The sequence below is a fragment of the Calliphora vicina genome, chromosome 4 (assembly GCF_958450345.1).
Source record: "Calliphora vicina chromosome 4, idCalVici1.1, whole genome shotgun sequence".
Classification (NCBI taxonomy): Eukaryota; Metazoa; Arthropoda; class Insecta; order Diptera; family Calliphoridae; genus Calliphora; species Calliphora vicina.
In genome coordinates, this window is record NC_088783.1 from 77,979,115 (window position 1) to 78,000,670 (window position 21,556).

Below are 21,556 nucleotides of genomic sequence, written 5' to 3' on the forward strand. Positions count from 1 at the left end.
TCATTTAAACATCCCAGTGTGTATATTTATTTATATTGTAAATTGTTTAAAGTTTTTCTTTCTTATTCTTTTACAACCATTATTTCTTTTTATTGTTGTAGCAAAGTTCAGTTGAAAAAAGTAAGACAACAAATAATAGTTTTCATTTTCTTTAAAGTAAGCTTTAAGCACAGGTAATAATCTGTAACTTAATTTGTTTGTAAACTGTTTCATATACACCCAAACATATATAAATGCGTGTATTACACGAAAATACACACCAGTTCATTAAGGTGGAACTTACTTTTTTCGTCATCAAATGATGAGCAAAAGCGGATAACATTTATAGGTAGCACATTTTATTTGAAGTCTCGAGTTTCGGGTCAAAGTAGCAATAACTTCAAACAAATTGAAAAAAATTAATGCTGAAAAATAGTTTTAGTAGTTCATTTACCCATAGAAATATAAAATACAAACATTTTTAGACATCGATAACCCATTATAACTTCATACACAAATATCCATACATATGTATCTCAAAATCGAAATTAAAATTTTTTAAACGAAATCTAAAAGGATTTATAGTATAAAAACATTTATCTGGTTTGGTTTAATATATTTATATTTACTAGAAAATATAAAAGGTAAATTTCACATTGCTAGAGGATAATGGATTTTCCGGACATGGGCGTTACGTAGGATCTAAGTAAAATTATGGAGTGATAGTCACAAAACCCAGTAGTAAGATACTAATATGCATACCCGAACAAATGTGTGTTAAATTTTTTATCAATATCGATATTTATGAGCTATAAAAAATTTTTCGTGGGCCTTATATGGACCCAACTGGTCGTCCCTGGACGTATCTCTAGCGCAAAGGGATATTCACACTCCCCTGGTGACAGTATCGAGATTGATAGATGAATGGGCTTTGAGTGAGACGTAACTCAGATATCATCACTTGTAGAATATCAAGAATGCTCTGGCCCAATCTGACAGAGGAATGAACTAGGACTCTTTTGTATCTTAGCAGGAATTCGATCAGACTTCTTACGGGTATAATTACTTGGCACTGTATGATTGGACATATGTCGGAACGTATGGGTTACCCACGTTATAGCTACTGTAGAAGTTGTTTAGATGAAGAGGAGGAGGAATCGGTACAGCACCTTCTATGTGAATGCCCAGCCTTACAAGAGCATAGACTACTACATCTTGGTAAAGCTCTTTTCCATGATCTGGACTGTCTCAGAGATGTGTCACTAGTAAATATGATCAGATTTATTAGAAGTACCGGTTGGTTCCCACGGGAATCACAGGAATCACATAGTCAACGAAATTAGGGAGGGAAACTATTCTCACTTTATGTACGAATTTTCAGCATAAGGCAATAGTATTTCTAAGGGTATCACAATGGGCCACAAGGCCTCCGAGTGAACTCGCTAAATTGCGAGCAACCCACGTAACCTAACCTAACCTATATGGAAGCTATAACCTATTAAGGGTAAGATCGTCATACAACTTTGTGCGTTGATATGGATCGCGCCAAAAAAATGTAAAACCAGTTGTAGTACAGCAAGAAGAATACGCCTGGCTGCTAGCTTACGGTCATATCGTAGCATTAAATATCCAAATCGTACAGAAAAGCAAAATATTACTGCTGTAAAACGGTTTACTTTACGAACAAGTTTTGACAAAATTTAATAACTGCCTTATCATGTATGATGAAACGTATGTGAAAATGGACCTTCAACAGCTATCAGGACGTACATTTTATTGCAGAGAGCAGCGGCAATGTCAATCAAAAATATAAATATAAACAAATTAATAAATTTGGTAAGAAGTTAATGGTGTGGCAAGCTATTTGCATGGCGGTCTTAATAGTGCTCCGTTTGTAACCTCTACAACTATGACTTCAGATATTTATATCAAAGAATGTCTTCAGAAACGTTTTCTACCCTTTATCGGACAACACCATTCTTCAGTAAAGTTTTGGCTTTATTTGGCCTCCTGTCATTATTCCAAAGCTGCCATGGATTGGTGTCGAAGCAACAAAGTGGATGTAATACCAAAATATATGAACCCACCCAATTGTCCACAGCTTCGGCCAATAGAAAACTACTGGGCTATTGTCAAAGCTAAATTAAAGAAAAATTTAAGTGCTATTATCGACAATAAAAAATGTTATCTGCTTGGAATAAATATTCAGCATAGGTGAACTGAAAAGTTGTGCAAAAGTTAATGGGTACGTACCATCAACTCAAAAACTAGTTAAATAATTTTATTAGAAACAAAAGTATTTATATTAATAAATAAGATTAAATTTTATGTTTGAACATTATTAAATCACATTTTTCTTTATGTAGATATTAAAGCTTATACCATGATTTCTCTATATATAATATTTCGAAATTGTATTTGAATTCAAATATAACGGTTTCTAGCGGCTGGTTTCAGTTGCATCGAGTTTCTCAACATTTATTTAGAAGTCTCCATCTAATTATGGACAATGTTGTTTACCTGTCGATTAACAGCAGTTAACATAATTGTGAACATTATTAAGATATCTGTGGATATTATTAATATAGCTGCGGAACATACAACATTGAATAAAGCTTTGAGTGGATCATTGTAGAAATAGAACTTTCATGAAGCTACTCGAAGGAAGTTGGCGCTGTGTATAAATAGTGGCAGCACTTGCAGTCGGTGGTTAGTTTATGATAGACGCTGCTACTTGTACATTATAAAGTGTGTAATATAAGTGTGTACATTAAAAGAAAGTGAATATTTAAATTGTTGTATAAATTTTAATAAATAAAGAGTTGTTACAATTTTAAACTACTAAACTTTATTAAAAGAAAATAAACCACCGTTTTTAAAAGGTAAAAACGTAACAATATGATGTTTATTTGTGTAAAATTTTTATGTCATAATGATATTTATAAGAGATTTATGCGTATTTAAGTGTTTTTTTTTTTGGAGGTGACCTTTATTTGAGAGCTATGACCAAATAAGGACTGATGATCATAAAATTTACTACGGCGATTTATATATACATATACATATGTATATTATAATTATTTATGTCGAATTTCATACTAATGATATTTGTTCGAAATTTATGCATATTTAAATGAGTTTATGAAGTCGTATATATGAAGGCTATGATCAAATATGGACCGATCAAAATAAAATTTCGTTTGGTGGTTTATTTTTACTAAGATAAAAATATATAGCCACCCTAATGAACATACACTCGAGAGACAATTGCAATAAAAGTTCTGTTTATTCTTTTTCACAAAGTTTGTATAGCTTTTTGTTTTGCAAATGTCAAATATATATGTACTTGGAAGTGAAAAACGCATTTACTGTTTATTTTGATAAGGATTATTAGGTGAGTTTTGTTGTTACTGTTATTATCATTACTTTTATTATATACATTTATTTGTAAATATTATAACAATTTGGTGCTTTATTTTATGTTTAATATTTTAAGGTTTATTTTTTGATTTAATCGAATACGTGTATAACGAATTTGTAGGGTCCTAAAGCGTTCTGTTCTACATCACTTCTGAACATGGAAATTAATTTAAAGACAATTTCAAAACAATTCAGTACTTTTCGTAATATGCTAATATTTGATCAAATTGGTATAAATAAGAAATTCAGAATACTCTCTCCAATGAACTAGAATTAGTAGGAAAGCCAATTAAAGACATAATTTGATGAATTGAGCACATATTATTCGTATTTAAGTTGTTAATAGAAAATAGTACAGGGTATTTTACCAAGACGTATTACAACATAAAATTTTTAAATAACTTTAAATTACCTTTCAAATGAATGTATTGAATGTTTTCATAAAAGTCAGGTTTGCAATACATAAAACAATCCTGTAATTTTTTGGTTTTTGAGGATTCTGATTAACGTCTGTAAATGTGACTAATACGGGAATACAAATTGTATGTAACTGTTTCGTTAATACTCTGTTTGGTTATACTGTTTTATTCCGCTGTACTTTCAGTATTTGTCCTTAACACAAAAATGTTGTAAAATATTAAATTTATTTGTTATTTTTGTTTCTTTTCTAAAAAATAAATTTATTAAATTCATTTCAGTTTCATTTACAAGGGCATGGGGGGTTGTTAAAAACCAGGAATAAGATGGTATAGTTGGTTGTAGCAACCAGAGTGTGTAGTAAATACAATATTAACTTAAAATGTGATTTTAAGTGGCATGAAGTTAATTTGTTTTCTTTTATTTAGCTTCTCTTCTTTCATATTTCTTTATTTTATTCAAAAGGCAATTTATTAACATTATTATTTTTATTTATATTTATATGAAGTCTTCGAATATTTGGCATATTTTTAGTACAAGTGTGTATCAAATGTAAAGGGCGGCTGTTAACGGAAGTGAAAGTGTGTCAGCGTGTGTATGTGAGTTGGTCCTTTATTTGGGCTGACTTTTGGCATTGCAAAGACATTTTATATTTTTTGCTATTTTCGGTTAATGGTGTTTATGTATGGGGATGTTGTTGCCTCAAGTAATTGTGCGGAAAATTATATACAATTTTTTTTTACATTTTTAAAATGTATATGTACGTAAATTTAGTGGAAAATTTGAAGAGGAACCTGATTTACTTTTTGTATTAATGCAATTTTAATGATGATTTGCTTTAACAGAAGTTTTAAGTTGAAATAAAACATTAGATTAAAGTGAAAGTTACTTAGTGCATTTTTTAAGTTTTATTTTTTAAATGTTTAAATATTTTTTTTAGATTTACAAATTGTATGGATTTGAAAAAATTAACTTCAATTTTAGAATGTTTGCCTATTGAGACTATATTTGGTATGGGGCTGATAAGGAGCCTATGACAAATTCTACACATATTAGGGTATATAAAACTGGTCTCCTACAAAATATTGATTTTGAATTTTCTTCGTGTAATCCAGAAATAGCATTTTTCTTAGAATGTTTTTTATGTATACCATGCTTTTGCCTTTAAAAGTATAAAAAATATCCTGCGATTTTAAAAAATCTTGATACTTTTCTTAAGACCTTCGGTACATATTTCATACGTTTTTACAGTGAGCAAGTTTTGACCTAGCATATTAGTAGAAAAGTGATAAGTAATTGATTCGTATATAGTTTGAAGGCTTTCAAAATTATGTTGTTATTTTTACAACATAAGTCTTGCAATCAATGAGGGATTTTTGAAACAAAAATTAGAAATTTTGTCAAAAAGTATAACAAGCTGGCAAAACAACCTGTCTGTCGAATAATTTGATCGTGATCTACACGAAAGCTTCTCCATCGTAGAAAAGTTTAGTAGTCTTGTAATCAATATTGTCTGCAATTTTCTCCAGACTATCTAGCACAGTCGCATGTCTATATTTCACCCGATTCTAAGCGCCCCACAGTGGTCGGTGCTGTATGAAGTCGGCGGCCAAAAATACTTCCAGTGTAGGTATCAAATTGTAATTTCGGTCACGGCTTTATAAATATGTCGGAACTATTGAAAGATAAAACGGGTGTGGTTGATGACTCATACCCACCCCCAACCATACCTTAGCATTCAAATTCACCCCAACGCGCAGTGCGAGGTTATGACATTCTAGTTAATCAAAATTCCATATCTCGGAAATAAATAATAGTACATTTATAATTTTTGGTACAATATATAATAAGGACAACTGCCACACCCACTCCCCATATAAGTGAAACTATAAACTTTTTAAAATTGATAAAAAATTAAAAATCAATAAGAATTCTTACTAAAAAAAGTTGCAAACAAAATCTGGGCGTGGTCATGTGAGTTTAATAAAATCGACTCCTTTTAGGCAAGCCAATCAGAATATGTATTTTGAACTTTTGTTTTTATACGATTGCATTTTTGCCAAAATTTTGAAAGTTTTTTGCAATTATAATTTAAGTGTGTTTCTAAATGACTTTCTTCAAATGTGTAGCCTTCATTTTTAATATAGTTTTTCACGACATCCTTCACTTTTTGAGCTTTTTCAGCATTCTAAGCACCAAATATCAAAAATATGTGAGCGCGAAAGTTTGCAATTATAAGATGTGACTATTGCAAAAACAATTTATAATTGTTCAAATTCATAAATTAAAAATATTAAAAGTCCGTGGAAAAGAAAAAAACAAACACAATTCTTTACATGCATAACAATAACAAAGCAACGCGAACATAAACTAACAAGACACCTCACAAAAACTCAAAGTTGGACATCAAAAACAACGAGGCCGCTTTGGTGTATGGGACATAAATCAAAGAGATGCAAAAGGATGCAGCTGAAATTTCCAATTTTAGAATCTTGGAATATTAACTAATAAACCAGAAAAAATCCCATTGGAGACTTCAGGGGGAAACACAACTAAAACTCTAGTTGAAATTGAAATATATGGACGAACCAACACTAAAAATGACACTGGGCAAATATTAATTTAATAAAAAATACACAAGAAGCTAAACACATTGTAATTATCTTAAAATTAAGTTAATACCTTCCAATTCAATATTCATTTCGATTTATTTAAAAAAAACATTTTTTTATATGGTTTTAATTAATTTAAAGTTGCGCTTAATTTTCCACTTTTTCACTCCGCAAAAACCAACTGTCAACATGCTCTCACTTTTAAAGCTATTCTTGAAGAGTATAGTTGGAATAAAACAAAAACAACTATATTAAAACAACCTTATTTTTATAAGAAATAGTGATGACACATTTGGTAACAAACTTCACTTTGTTTTTTTTTATTTTTGGCCTATGGGATCGACCAGCATTGATCAAAGTTGAGAGCATCACTTTTGTCCACAAGATCAAAAGACAATTTATCACTGTGTGGTGCGGATAACAGATTTTAACCCCTTGATATAGCGTTTTAACACCATTGGATTTCTTTTTATGGGGTTAGTTGAAGTCAAAGGTCTGTGACAACAAGCCCACAACCACCCGTGCAATGAAATAAATTTAGGTAAAATGGTTGTAGAAAATTTCGACAAATATTACTTTTTCCTTAGCCTAAGGTTTGCCTATCACCTAAAGTAGGATCTGTACCACATACGCGATACTATACGGGAAACAAATCAACTGAGCATCCAGGCTGTTTTAAGGTAGTAACTTATTATATCGAAACGTAGTTTCTTGTAAAGTGGTAGTCCGAAAAGAATCATATTAAGATGATACAAATCCTACTTTTACAAAAAATAAACTCAGCCTAACACTTTTACTTGCAGTTCATCCACAATTTATTCAAATTTAAACAATCTCTTTTGTTTAGTGTGACAATGAACATTAAAAGTTGTTAACAATTTTAAATGCTTTTTTGTATGGCTAATAAACTTATTATTAATGTTTATCAAGTCTATTGTAAAGCTTTTCAAAACAAGAAATTGTTATTAAATAAGTTTTTAAAATTGCATTACAGCCCAAAATAATACTTCCCGCACTTCCTTAACGGCAAAAGTTTTCAAACACAATTTCTACTTGAATTCCAAAACAGCCATTAACCTTTTTTGTGTGTGTTTCAGCATGGAGAGCTATTAAATTAAGGTCCTTGGTGAGTGAGAGAGTGAGTGTGTGTATGTGTGTATAATAAATATTTTATAACATGGTTATTAAGTCTACTTATGTGATGTTAAAGTTATAAAATAAACAAATTTTTAAAAGCCTGCTTACTAAACACACATCGAGCAACAGACGACTAAAAATTCCAACCTACATCGGCTCTTAAGTCAGCAAAAATGAACTTTCAACTTGTATAAAATGGTTTTTACAACATTTTTTTATATAAACATACATATGAATGTACAAAACAAACAACGTTTTTCAGGATTTTTGTTTAGTACCAAAAAAAGAAAATCCCTTAACACTCTTGATATAAGACTACTCGAATTTAGGAGCATAAAACATCATCAACCATCACCCGAATAAAAATAAAAAAAAATAAAATTAAGTTTATTTTGAAACCTTAAAATCCAAATTGCAAATAAAATCAACGAAAGTTAAATAAAAACTCGATTGTGTCGAAAAGTTTATAGGAGCAAAAAAGTGAGCGCGTAATTTTTTTTAATACTTTTTTAAGATTTATTTTTATTTTATCACATAAAATAAAACAAATATTGCAGTAAAAAAGTTAGTTCATAGACGTGGGGAATAAAAACTTAAGGAAATCTTATGAATAAGTGTAAAAACGAAAGATGTTTTTAAATGTATTAGTAGCAGTCGAATGTCTAGATAAAAGAGTTTGTATGGATTTAATTTAAACATAGATATGTATATGAAGAACAGTGGGTAAATGGCGATAAATGTTGAGTCAATGCTGTTATAAAGAGTTTTCCAGAAAGTTCGGTCGTGCGGCCTTGTGTTTGTACATTATTCAGCCACTGACGCTAAATCCTCATGTAAAGTTACAAGATTGAGCTGCAGTTCTAAATGAAACTGTATTGTAAATCATTATCACCATCTTTATCCAATACACAAGATACATATACAAAATATTAGCATTTTGTAAAGCATCATTCATAATTTTTTGAAAACTAGCTAACTAACTACACTTTTTCTTCTGATTGAAAAATAACTATCCAGCATTTTGGGTGACTGGGTATTCGAAATGTATCTGAATATAGTAACTTTTAGAAGAAAACTTATGAAGAAATTCCCGAAAATTAACCAAAAAATATTCCCGGGAATTCCCGGGTACCTAGAAATCATATAAATTGCAGATACATGCAGTTAACACACTAACTAGTCTAGTTCGATTGCACGATACCAGGCAGAGATCTATGCCACCGGTACAGTCGCAAGAAAAATCCGGGAACTGATTCTCGAAAATTCGACTATACATATCTACTTGGACAGCCTTGCATCAATCAAGGACGAAAAGTCTTCTCAATTGTATCCAATCACTGGCACAACTGACACAATATTTCGTCGCGTTCATATTGGTTTCCAGGACATGAGGGCAAGATCTCAGAGGTAGAGTCATTCAAATTAGAACTCACGAGTCCCTGCTTCCGTCAGAAGCCTTGAACTATGTCATATTCCGTCCAATGACATTCATGATTCTTTCAAGAATTTCGATAAAATTTCACATCCATTTCAACATTTGTCCTCATGGGGTAAGTCGCCTATTCCTTAAAATTAACAATGTATTACGTGGTATGTTCATTAGGGTGGGTCGATTTTTCTCACGAAAAATCTTATAACAGAAACGCATTCTACGGAAAATTCCAAAAAATGTTCTCCAAGAAATCATAGGTCTAAAATCAAATCCTATATTGCGCATTTCGTCTTTTATAAAATGATATTTCAGTATATACTTTTTTTATAGTTTTTTTATTAAAGAATGCAGGAAAGTGGACCACCTCGTGCATAAAGATAACGGAAGCAACTAATAAGTAAAACTTTAATGGGAAGATTTCCAGAAAAAGTGGATAAATTTATAAATACGGACTAATATGCCAATATTTTAATGTTTAATGAATTTGTAAAATATTTGAATAAATTTACTTATTTTTGAGAATTTTTGTATTAACGATTTAATTATTTCTTTAACCTTATACAAGTATAAGTTTTTCTGACTCACTCTTTATGTAAGCATTTGTTGTTTTTTGGGATCTAGAATTTGTACCTTACATTTATATCAGTCTTGACGCTATGAAATCCAATCTGTTTGAAATGTTTACAGTCATTATGACCACCACTGTTAGAGTCTCCTCAGGCATCAATGGCAGTGGTTTAACTTATTAAAATGTACCCTACATATGCGCTATGGGGGCTCAAATTTGGGTACCTTCGAAATGTAAAATTTTAAAACACATGGCATTTTTTGCTTCTCATCCGATTTCAAAAATATTAATAGGTCTTGAAAAATAATTTCCTTGGTCCGCTTTTTTAAAAATATAGGGTTAGACAACTAAATTACCAATAATGTACAAAAAACTTCATAGCAATATCAATTAAGAATCCAAAAACAAACGATTTTCAATTTTAAAATTAATAAAATAGTAGATTTTTGCTGTCTTTTGGTCGAAAAGGCGACTTAACTATTCGACCTTCGGAAATTGACCTATTTTTTATCAAAAATTCAACTTTGGGCCACATGTTCTAAAATCCCAAAGCTGGAATCAGAAAATGGAAAGCAGCTTTTCAAACCCTGATCCCTAAAGTATTTTCCCAGCCCCGAAGGAAATGTGGACCCTATGGCAAAATTGTAAAAAAATACCATTTTTGGGATTTTCGCTCCAATTTATAGGAATTGCGGAATTCCCTTTGACCTTTTGACATGTTTTCTTATACTTTGTTATTTAAAATAACAAATTTAAAAAACGTTGAAATTTTCATTGAGTTTTGTTAATAAATACAGATTTTATTACATATTTATTGAGTTTCTAAAACTAAAATTTCTATCAAAATTTTAATAGGATTGCAAATATTAGGACCAATTTGATTCACATTTATTCCGAACTAATTTTTTTTGTTTAATAACTCGAATACTTTTTGGCTACGCCCACGAAAATTTTATTCCGATCGGTCCGATCCAGCCGTTTAGAAATGAAAGATTTATTTCCAAAAAATTTCTATTCTGCCCCACTGTGTGACGTCATATCGCTCAATTATTTCTTGTCAATATTCTTTAAATTATTTGAAAAGTTGTTATTACTGACCATAAATTTGGTTTCAGAGGAAGGCACAGTACTATTCGGAAAAAATTCTGGAACAAACAATAGTGCTCCACATTCTATATAGATATCTATCAAGCATTTCATAAAGTCTGGCACGGTGGACTAATACTAAAAATTATTTGCTTATCGTCTGAGAACTGCATAAGTCACTTCAAAGTTACATAACATACAGCGCTTTCCAAATTTGGTCTAAAGATGTGATCTCTTCACAAACTAATATTTCCTATATATTGTTACGAAATTGTACTTGAATTCAAATATAACGATTTTAAGGGCTGATTTAAAAGTAGCAAAATGCTTTCAAATAACAGTGCTGTAATAGCAAACTGTAACATATCTGTGGGCATTATTAAATAAAAGCTTTCAGTTGACCATTGATCCTATGTTGGCAACGCTGTATATTCGAATTCGAATATTCAGTTAAAGAACATTGTAGAAAGTACACCACAGATGGCGTATGTATTAGTAAGATCTAGAATATTCGAACTTTGACAGTTAAAGATAAATCTATAGTGCAGATGGCTGTGTTATAAATAGTGGCAGAGGTTACAGTCGTTAGTCAGTTTATCAGAGACGCTTTTCGAATAAACATCAACTGAGTGCCTTAAAGTGTGTTGTGTTTTGTAAGTAAATTCGTGTACATTATAAATGCGATTTTGCAAACGTGTATAAAAAAACATTGAGTGACTATTTAATTCTGTTGTTGTACATTTTTAAATAAATAAAGAGTTGTTACAATTTTCAAAGTACTAAACGGCTTTTATTTGCAATCAAAAGTATCCGGTTTATTTAAAGGAAATAAACCAAACGTTTTGAAAAGGTTAAAACGTAACAATATTATATGGCTTATGTATATGGCCTCAATAGCACTTATTCACACGCCCATCTTCGCGAATGATATCACATGTGTAAGCATTCACAAAACGCCCTCCAATGAATAGGAGATGTGGCTACACATAAAAATTGAGACTTTTATAAGATGTTTCTAGTTTTCCTAAACATTTGGAAAGGAAATATGTATTTAGCTTTTCCCCTCAACAATACGTTTAATATTATATAATAATTTATTTGTAAAAATAGACTTTGGGAGTTTTATTTAGCCCATTAAAAACTTAATTTACTTAAGAATAATTCCATTTAGTATACATATAATACTACCCTATTGCCCACTGTGCCCTGTTAAGTGTTTGTATATGTGCACAAAAGTGCCTTCCTTTGTCACAAGTGTTTATGTAGACATTCCAGCAAAACAACAAACAAAAAAAAAACAGAAGAAATAAAAACAAAAAAAAAAAAATTAAAAAACAGTGAAATAGAAAAATAAAGAAATGCAAAAACAAAAACAAGTGTTTTGTTATTTTTAAGGTTCAACATGCAAGAAGAATTCCCTTACACTTGACTAGAAATCTAGTGCACAGTGTAGATTTTCTTTCTTTCCACAAGACTTTACTCTGCATTTTTGCTTAGCATACTTTCAGGCTTGGCAAGAAAACATGTTGGGATTTTAACTCTAATAACGTGCATGCTGCTGCTGCTACTGTTTCTTTTGCGTAGACAAAAAACGTAAAGTAAAGTATAGAAGAAAAAACAACAACAAAAACACCAACACTTAAAACCATCAAACAGATCCCTAAGGATATTGCTTTTTGTTGTAAGGCTTAGATATGTAACGTTTGATAGAAGAACAGCACAACATAACACGCTAACAAAAATTTATAAAAAGGAAAACATACGAAGATGCTGTTGAGTGTTTGTCTTTCATTTGCCCCCTTTAGGGTGATAAAGGCTTAATCCCCAGGAAATATAAGAAAAAAAAAAAGAAAAACTGTATGCTAAAGAAAATATTTAAGAAGCGAATTGGAAAATAAACTCACATTGGGATTCATAACGTTATCAAATGTTGGTTTTTTTTCTGTTGTTGCTGTCTCAGCTGCTGAGTTAACAGTGTAAAAGTCCATGTTAAATAATAAAGAAATTGCGAGTTTCTAACCATATCTATGTTTAGTTGTCCTTTATATATCCTTTTTAGCCATACACAATGTTATAGAAAGATTTATTGATGAAATTGTTAAAAAAAAAATCATAATATAGTATGTATGAAATTTATAGGTGGCTAACAAAAGTTTTTGGAAGTAGTTCCTACAGTGTATTATATAACTATTTTGCTTACGTATTTTAACGAGAAATTTTTTTTTAATTTTTGTTAGATTTTTATTATTTTGCATCACAATGGTCACGTTTTTACTTTTCATGTATTTTCCAGTTGTTGTTAGTAACAATTTAGTCCTTATTGTACATGGTTTTGAAGGGCTTTTAAATCTAAAATAATTTTACATTTCTGAGAGAAAAAATATTTTACACTTTCACAACAAAGGAAAATCTATTAAATACATGTATGATATATTGAATAGATATCGTCAAACAAAAAAAAATACTAAATTAGTCAATAGTACGTGAAAGCATTGAAAATTTACCTCTGAATAGTCACCCAAAATCCTTAAATGCAAGAGAGGAAGGACTAGTTCTCAAGGAAAATCGTGTGAATTTGTCTGCTCAACGACAAGCTATGAAGAACACTGTGTATAAATGTAAATAATAAAAAGTCGAGGAAAAAACTTCCTATTTGGGAAGAGGATATCATTTGCTGAACTCCATAAAAATTTTTGAGCTTTGGCAATCTGTTATGTTCAACGACGAAAGCAAATGCAACATTTTTGGTTTAGATGGGTTCAGATGGGCGACGTACGGTACGGAGGAAACCAATTAAAGCCTTAAATGTAAGAAATATAAAACCAGCGGTTATGCTTGGTGGCGGTTCTATGATGGTATGATGTTTCCACGACTGGCTCGGCATTAACTCATCCGCTCAACCCAAGACGGAGCCTCGTGTCACACATTCAACGCAACCATCTAATCCAACCAACTAATCAGCAGAAATTGTGATGTCAATTGGCCGCCACAGAGCTATGATTTGAGCCCTTTGGATTATTTTCTGTGGGAAGCCATTAAGGATAAATGCTGCGCTAGCCATCTAGAGACAATTGAAGCATTGAAATATGAAATCGAAGTTGCCAAAACAATCGAAAATGTACTGAACAATTTTGCTGATCGGATGAAGTACTTCCGAGCCTGTCGTGGTAGTCATATAAATGTTATTGTGGTCCATTCTTAAATGACAAAGTTCAACCTTTCCAATAGAACCAGAAATTTGAAAAAATAATCAGTTCTTTTTTATAGCCGATTCACCCTGTAATATTAAACCTGCTTCACATTGTATCTGTATTTCGATTCGTAGTATTAATAATACATTTTCAATAGCATTTGTCGATGTGTTTTTCATTGCGAAAAAATATAAGGCATACATAAGAATTGGTGATTATATACTCGTGTACAGCCAATGTGCGATCTCATATTCAATGCCTCATATTCATATTTTCTTGTTATTTCTATTGTCTGCTTTTGAAAGGCATAGTGAACATAAACATTATCTGGGTTTACATTCAGAGATGTCTCTCTCTGATTCAGTTTTAAGATGTAGCAGAATTCAACCTTATAACGGGGGCTCTAAAGTGGGTTATTTCGGGTATATGAAAAGTTAAAGATTATGCCAAATTTTTGTTGTCGTTCAGATTTAAATGATATCAGATTTGTATCCACTTTGCGATTGAAGGTTGAATAAACCAACATGTTCAGTTATTAATATTTAGTTTAATGATTCGGCAAATGTAACCAATTTTTATTTGCTTCAATTACAAATATTGGTAATTGAAATCGTAAAATTGTTTGTACTAAAATATTTTAAATTAAAAATAAGTATTCAGTTATTGCAATGAAATAATTGATTGCAAAAATACAACAGAATTTGGTTACAAGAAAATAAAGACTAATTCGATAATCTCAAGCGAAAGAAATCTCACGGAAGCTATTCAGCTACAAAAGACATTATCTTGGGATCATACCAATGGTCCCTGTATGCTGAACGTCCCGATTGTGTGTACACTGAATCACCGAAGCAGACCTGCACATTTCTCCTCACTTTCCTGGTTCAATGCCTTTCAGTCCAACTCCAATTCAAACATGGGTTTCCTCAATATCCAAAAGTAATATCCGGTTTGTAGGTAGAATCTTTGGTGAAGAGCGGGCAATGTGGGCGTTATCAAAATTTAGACCATTTAAATCCCCAAGAACATATGAAATTTGTACATGCTTTCTACAAAAATGAGGTGACATTATTGTTCCTCAACCATCGAAAACCTTCAAATCAAGTTTACTGCATTGTCATGTGACAATGACTTGGAGAGAGTTTTAAATAGTCTGAACAACTGCCAAAGTCGTACAGACCAATTAGTCTCAGCTCGTTTTTCTTGAAAACGATGGAGCAACTACTCGATAATTACATTTCCCGTTTGCTTATAATCCTGGTAAATCTACCGTGTGACTGCTATTCATCATGTGACGACGCTAATGCGTTTATTGACATTCAGGGGACCTTGGACAATACGTCATACGGTGCTATTGATCTAACATTGCATATGAAAGGGGTTCCGTACATTATAAGGAAATGAATTTTGGAAATGCGGTCATCGAGGGCTATTAAGTTGGACTTAGGAGGATAATCGAAAACCTTAAAAGCAACTAGAGAATGTTCACAATTTGTCGTATTATTGCCTCTATTGTGGACTCGGGTTATCGATGACCTACTCGAATAACTTAACAACTTAGGATTTATACATAAGGTTACGCCAATGACTTAGTAATTGCTGTTACTTGGTGGGATGACATAACGATATCGTATAGGATACAGACTCCTCTGAATATAACCACCTAGTGGTGCTTGAAAAGAGGGTTGTGCATCAACCCAGTCAAGTCAATTCTTGTACCATTTAACAAACGGAGAGTTATTAGACTCATAGAGCCTACATTGAAAGGCTCATCTATAGGGTTTTCTAAAGAGGTAAAATATCTTTGGGTTACACTTAATGAAACTCCAATTGGATTTCTCACTTATACAATACTATCAAAAAAGCTACTAAGTCAATATATGCTCATTAATCTATCCAAATGTAGATCTCAGTTGTTGCTATCGCTCGGAAAGGGTGACTTGAGAATACTTACTGGATTATTCACAGGACATTGTGGATGAGAATGAACAGTGCAGATTCTACAGAAATATATTGAAGAAAATTTCAAGATAACTTCGAATATTTATCGTTATTTCTATATTTTATGAATTATAAAATCTTTTCCTTTTTGTAATTCCTTTGATTCTTAAATAAAGTATGTGAGATTTTAGTGTAATTCATATCAGTAATATTAGAGTTAGTTATTTTCACCGAAATCATTTTTTCATTCATTTGGGAGAACAGCTTACGTACTTATTGATTCAACCGAAATACTCGGAAGCGAACGAATTTGATTAGAATGCAACAACGAATCTTGTTTCTCTGTGTATATATGGTAGTTACCCATGGTAGCGGTGACTACCTATATAAAGGATCTATCCTTTACATAGGCGTGTTCATTAAATTTCATTGCGTTGTCTGGTATTTGTCCCCTTACCATTGTATTGACAAATCGCTACATGGTTGTTAACAAGAATAACATTGGGTTTATGGATCTATATGCTTTTGGATTTGCATAGCTCTCTTCTCTAGGGTTTTTCCAAGTTACATTTTTTTAATAAAAACTTAAAATTCTAAAATACAAGGAATTAAAATGATCCTAACATTTGTCTCTTTTCCATCATGGTTTTTCCCTCAGTGTAGCTTCATAATTTTTTTAAACAAATTCTTTCCATTCCACTGTTTTCTAAAACGACAATTTTCCCCTTTTTTCTCATCACTTGGCGAAGAGTTTCCTTCCGGCCTTATTTTTGTGTTTTTTTTATATATATATTAACTTTCTTTTTTGTTGCTTTAGATAAAGTAAAGATTTTTGCTACTTATTGCTTTTTTCTTTCACTTTTATTATGAATTTATTGAACTTTTCTTCTCAAGATTTTTCTAAAATTTAAGCCTATTGGATTTTTCTTAAGAAAAGAGGTAGAAAAAAGAAAAATCCCTTACATTTGCTCTTAAACAAACTTGCCTAATACACAATAATTTAAAAACTTTACAAACTTCGTTTACGTCCTCTTTCTATCTGTAAGCCCTAAATTTGTTAAGCAATTTCTTTTAGAGTTTTTTTTCTTCACTCCTTTTTTCCTTACGCAAAGCCAGCATAGTAGAATTCTTACTGGCAAAGAAAGTTTATTGACTAAATGTCGATTTGAATTTTATTAAATGTATTTTATAGCAATTTGTTCAAACGTTTTATTTGAGCATAATAAATTTTTGCCTGGCAAGTGTATTTAGTTTTTGGTGAAAGTAAAAATATTTTTCATTTAAGTTGACACCTTAAGTGGCGTCTATAATAGAAAAGTAAATTTCTTTTTTCGTTTTTCAGCTTTCTTTTTATATTTGCTTGAGTAGAAGAAAACTTTTTATATTGTTAAATAAGAAGTAGAAGCAATAATGTGCTTGTCAAACCATTTAAAAGTTGTTAAAAGTTAATAATAAGAAATGAAATTTATATGCATACTTTTGGGGATCAATATAAAATTAAAAATTGAAGTAGTTTTAAAAGGGATTTCAAAGGTACTCACATAAGCATAATATGAGTTGGAAAGAGTCGATTATAAACGATATAAATCAAATGCTTTAGCATATGAAAATAATTTGAAATGAATTTAGCGTATAATAGATTTATGCGTTTTTATTGTCGAGTTTAGCTTATCAATTTATTGCTTGGAAAGTTTAAAAATGTAATCGAAGTTAACAAAAGTTTTTGGTTGATTTTTGTAAAAGGTTAAATGCAAAGTTTAAGTTTTTTGAGAGTTTGACAATTATTTATTGATTGGAAAAAAGTGAATTTAATATACATATAAAGGATTGTTAGCAATTTTTAATAAATCTCAATAGAATTTCTGGTTTGGGTTAGAAACTTTTTAAGGCCCTTTTCGCTTACTTTAGTTTGTTATAAAATTGTTTACTACATTTAGAAGCGCATTTTATAACACGAGCCCTTTGTCATTAAGGGCTGAGTAGATTTCGTAGTTATCGGCTAGCAAGAAGATATTGCTAACAATTAGTGTTCACATTTGTATCTGTATGAAATATATATGTAAATTAGCCGCACAACATATTTACTCTCAAAGGATATCGATCAGAGATTTTCACATATTTAGATACTTAATCAGCCATTTGATCTCTAGGGAGTGTGTATAACATTTCACAAATTGTACAGTAATGTCGGGAGTCTCTAGAGGAAATAGTGAAAAAATCTATTGTCTTTGTGTGGGTTCCTGGAACGAATTGAACGAATTTAGTCGTTATATTGTCATTCTCCTCTTAAGAGTTAAATAACTACTTTCACACAAACTTCATATTCTTGCCAAAGAAAGATGATAGGAGATTAGGGAAATTAAAATAAGTTGAGGTGACCTCTTGCGGTCCGCTACCTGGATAACAATCTTGTCTCGATGTGGTGGTTTTAGTGTTGGCTGTGGTTATTATTCTTGGTTGTGGATAAGGCTGATGCATGGTTAACTTTCGAGATAATGAACTCAAAAGCCTTTATGACCAAAAATTATCCTTCCCTCTATCCTTCCCCTTTTTCCCTTCCCCCACTTGTAAGGTTAACGTGGTTTGTAGCAGTGCCGATAACCTGAATGGCTAATTCGTGGTAAAAGAGGAACTAAGAGCGTTGATTGCTGTAAGACTGGCCACGTAGACATCAATAGTCGACTACTTTTGATTGTATTCCTGTATTATTTGCAAAGTTATGGATTCTGAGAGATATCCAAAGATTAGGAATATCAGAGAAAATTAACGAACCAGTGAGCGTTTCCTTATTTAAAACATCAGTGTAGAATGAGCACACACAATCTTGGAGAGCGGAGCTTCTGGCTCAGTAAGCTAGTGGAAAAGCTATCCAGTATGAAATCAGTAATGGATGCCATCAATCTGTATAATACCAAAGACGAACTAAAGGAGTAGGCAAAACAAACCCTTCAGAGACTGGCATTACTCTACAGTCGGCAGGATGACCAATATTCTTCGAGGAAAACCAAGCCTAAAGAGATCAAAAGGAATTCTAAACAGGCAAATAATCAGGAGACTATTTGATGTGTTAACTGGACACATATAGTTGAAGGCTTATCTGGCTCGCATCGGTCTATCCGACAACACCATCTGAAAAGCGTTTAAGGAAGAGAACGAAATATTGCAACATTGGCTGTGTCCCTGTTTTGTATTAAATCGAATAAGAGACAAACATTTGAATATGGACATCATACCAAACCTGTATCATCTTAACTATGTTCTTAACCTAGATGTACGATTTATAGGTTTCCGAAAACTCGAGAAGAACATTTCCTGAAGAGCCCAAAACATACCGAGATGAGGATATGTATATAACCGATATGAGTATCGGCCATAAAACGGTCCCTTTACTCAACCTAACCTAACAAGACCAATATCCAAATTGATGCTCAGAGGATATTCACAGTGTCATAAGAAATAAATACTTCTATGGAGATTTGCATAGGGTTTTTTATAAACTTTCAAGATATTGCGGGACATACTCCACTATCTGTACCTCATCTTGAGCGATCAGTAAAAACTGTTGCGATTTTCGGCCTCCCACTAGTCTATGTTAATCTTCATATTAGAATTAATTTAATTTTAAATTGTGTCTTTATTGATACGTTTCTTCAATACCCGTAAATCTTTCTTCAGTAACTCCCGTACCGCTACCATATAATAACTCGAAAGGCCAATAATAGCGGAGCATTTCTATAAGTTTGGATGCGTGCAGTTCCAAGTTTCCAGGGATTGGCCACTAGTAATTGCCAGTTCTTTTCACATTATGCCTTTCCTATGCGGATGAAACATTTAATCATTTACGCACTCATTTACAATTTCTATGCACACTTTAACACACCATGGCTCATAAATAATTTTTATTAAATTTTAAATTATAAATGTTTTAATTTTCATGCTTATGAAACCACAAAAATTGCGTAAAATGTTTTTAGAGAATTTTTCTTTCTCCATCCTGTTAATGAACTCATTTAACTTTAGATTTCCGTTTCCCTTCTTTCATTTTCGTATTCCTTTCCTTCAATTTATTTACTGTTCTTACAAATGCTGTTCTTGGTGGTTTGCCATAGCACCCAGCATACTTGTACTAACACTTTCACTTGGTTTCTTACAATTTAACAAATTCTAAGGGTTGCAATTGTGTGTGTGTGTGTGTGTGTGTGTGAAAAATTTCAAGCGTTTACGTATTTTCGCCAGAATATACAAAAAAAAATCCCAGTAAAACTTTAAAAAAACTTCCTCTAAACAAACCGACCAAAACAAACCCAACCAACGTGCAAACTGACAAACAAACTCTAATCAAAAATTTGTTTCCAACAACAACGACGAACAACTTTATTCCTTTTTTTCAGTTAGCAATCAAAATAAAACAACAACAACGAAAAATCAACCAACTGCGGAAAAAATCTGAGCGCCACAAAAATAAAAAATTGTGTTGTGTTTTACAAGTGGAACAAATATAATGAATTGCCAGTGTATAACTATTAGAGAGAGCCATTAAAGGAGTGGAATGTTTAAAATATACTTTAATATGGAATGCAAATGCTTTACACTAGTCGCTAATGATGATGGTGGAATATTTTCTCCTATGTGTTTTATCTTCTTGGACTAAGCACTAAGAGAATGACCCCTACTCATGCAAAGCATTGTGTTGGAATTAGGAAAATAGGTTATGGGAGAAATGAAAGAGGGAGTACTGTTTGTGAACATTCGATTTGAACTTTCCTACATTGAAAATGACAGGAAAAAATTCAGCGGGAAGTTTCTTTCGCATACGGACAGTACGGCTAAAGGAAGAATTTTCCCTCTGGTCAATCTAAAGGGATATGTTCTTGATGAAAAACATGTATTACGTGAAAATCTGCGGGTATCAGGAAAAAGTTCCCCAATTTCATCAGAACACATTTCGTTGTAGTACTGATAGAACAGTGAAACGTAGCACACATTGTGTCATTGCTCCAGTGAATCAATAGAGTTGGATACCCTACTGTCACCTATAATCACCTTCGCCCTCTCCTGTACTCGACCCATACATGGGAGTCGTATTCCATTTTTAGACGGATATATGATATGTTAAGTGAATTCTTTTATTGAGGGATAGTTGTACTATTAAACATGGTGGAGGATGAATCAAGGAAAATGGTTTGAAGTCAAACTAACCAGTAGCCCGTTTCAGTATTTCTCGAATCGAAAAACTTTCCGCATGAAACGATTGAATTGCAACAAAAACAGTGTAAAATGAAACAAAATATGTTTTTTCTCGCACAAGTGTTTCTGTATCTTGAGTTTGCGAGAATTATCTGGAAGGATGTGAGAAAAAGTGTTTCTGTCACAATATTTTGCGAAAAGTTTCTCACAAGAACTGTCAAAACAAGTCACATTTGAAATTGGTGTGAGAAAAACAAAATTTTAAAAAATATAGATATTTTTAATTTCGTATGTATAAATATGGAACACAAATCAGCCGAACATGTAAGTAGCACAGAGTTTGAATAAAATAATTATATATACACATGTAAGTACACAAAAAGTACACACTTTTTTCTCGCACATCGAGAAACGATGGAATTTTTTGTTTTACACTTCATGTGAGAAGTTTTCCGATGCGAGAAATACAGAAACGAGCTACACGGGATATAAAATATGTAATTTCAATCAGATTGCCGGTATGGCAGTGCTGCGGAAGTTTCGAAAGCTGTCAAGGTCTCTAAGCTCTAATAAAAATTCGATGCTG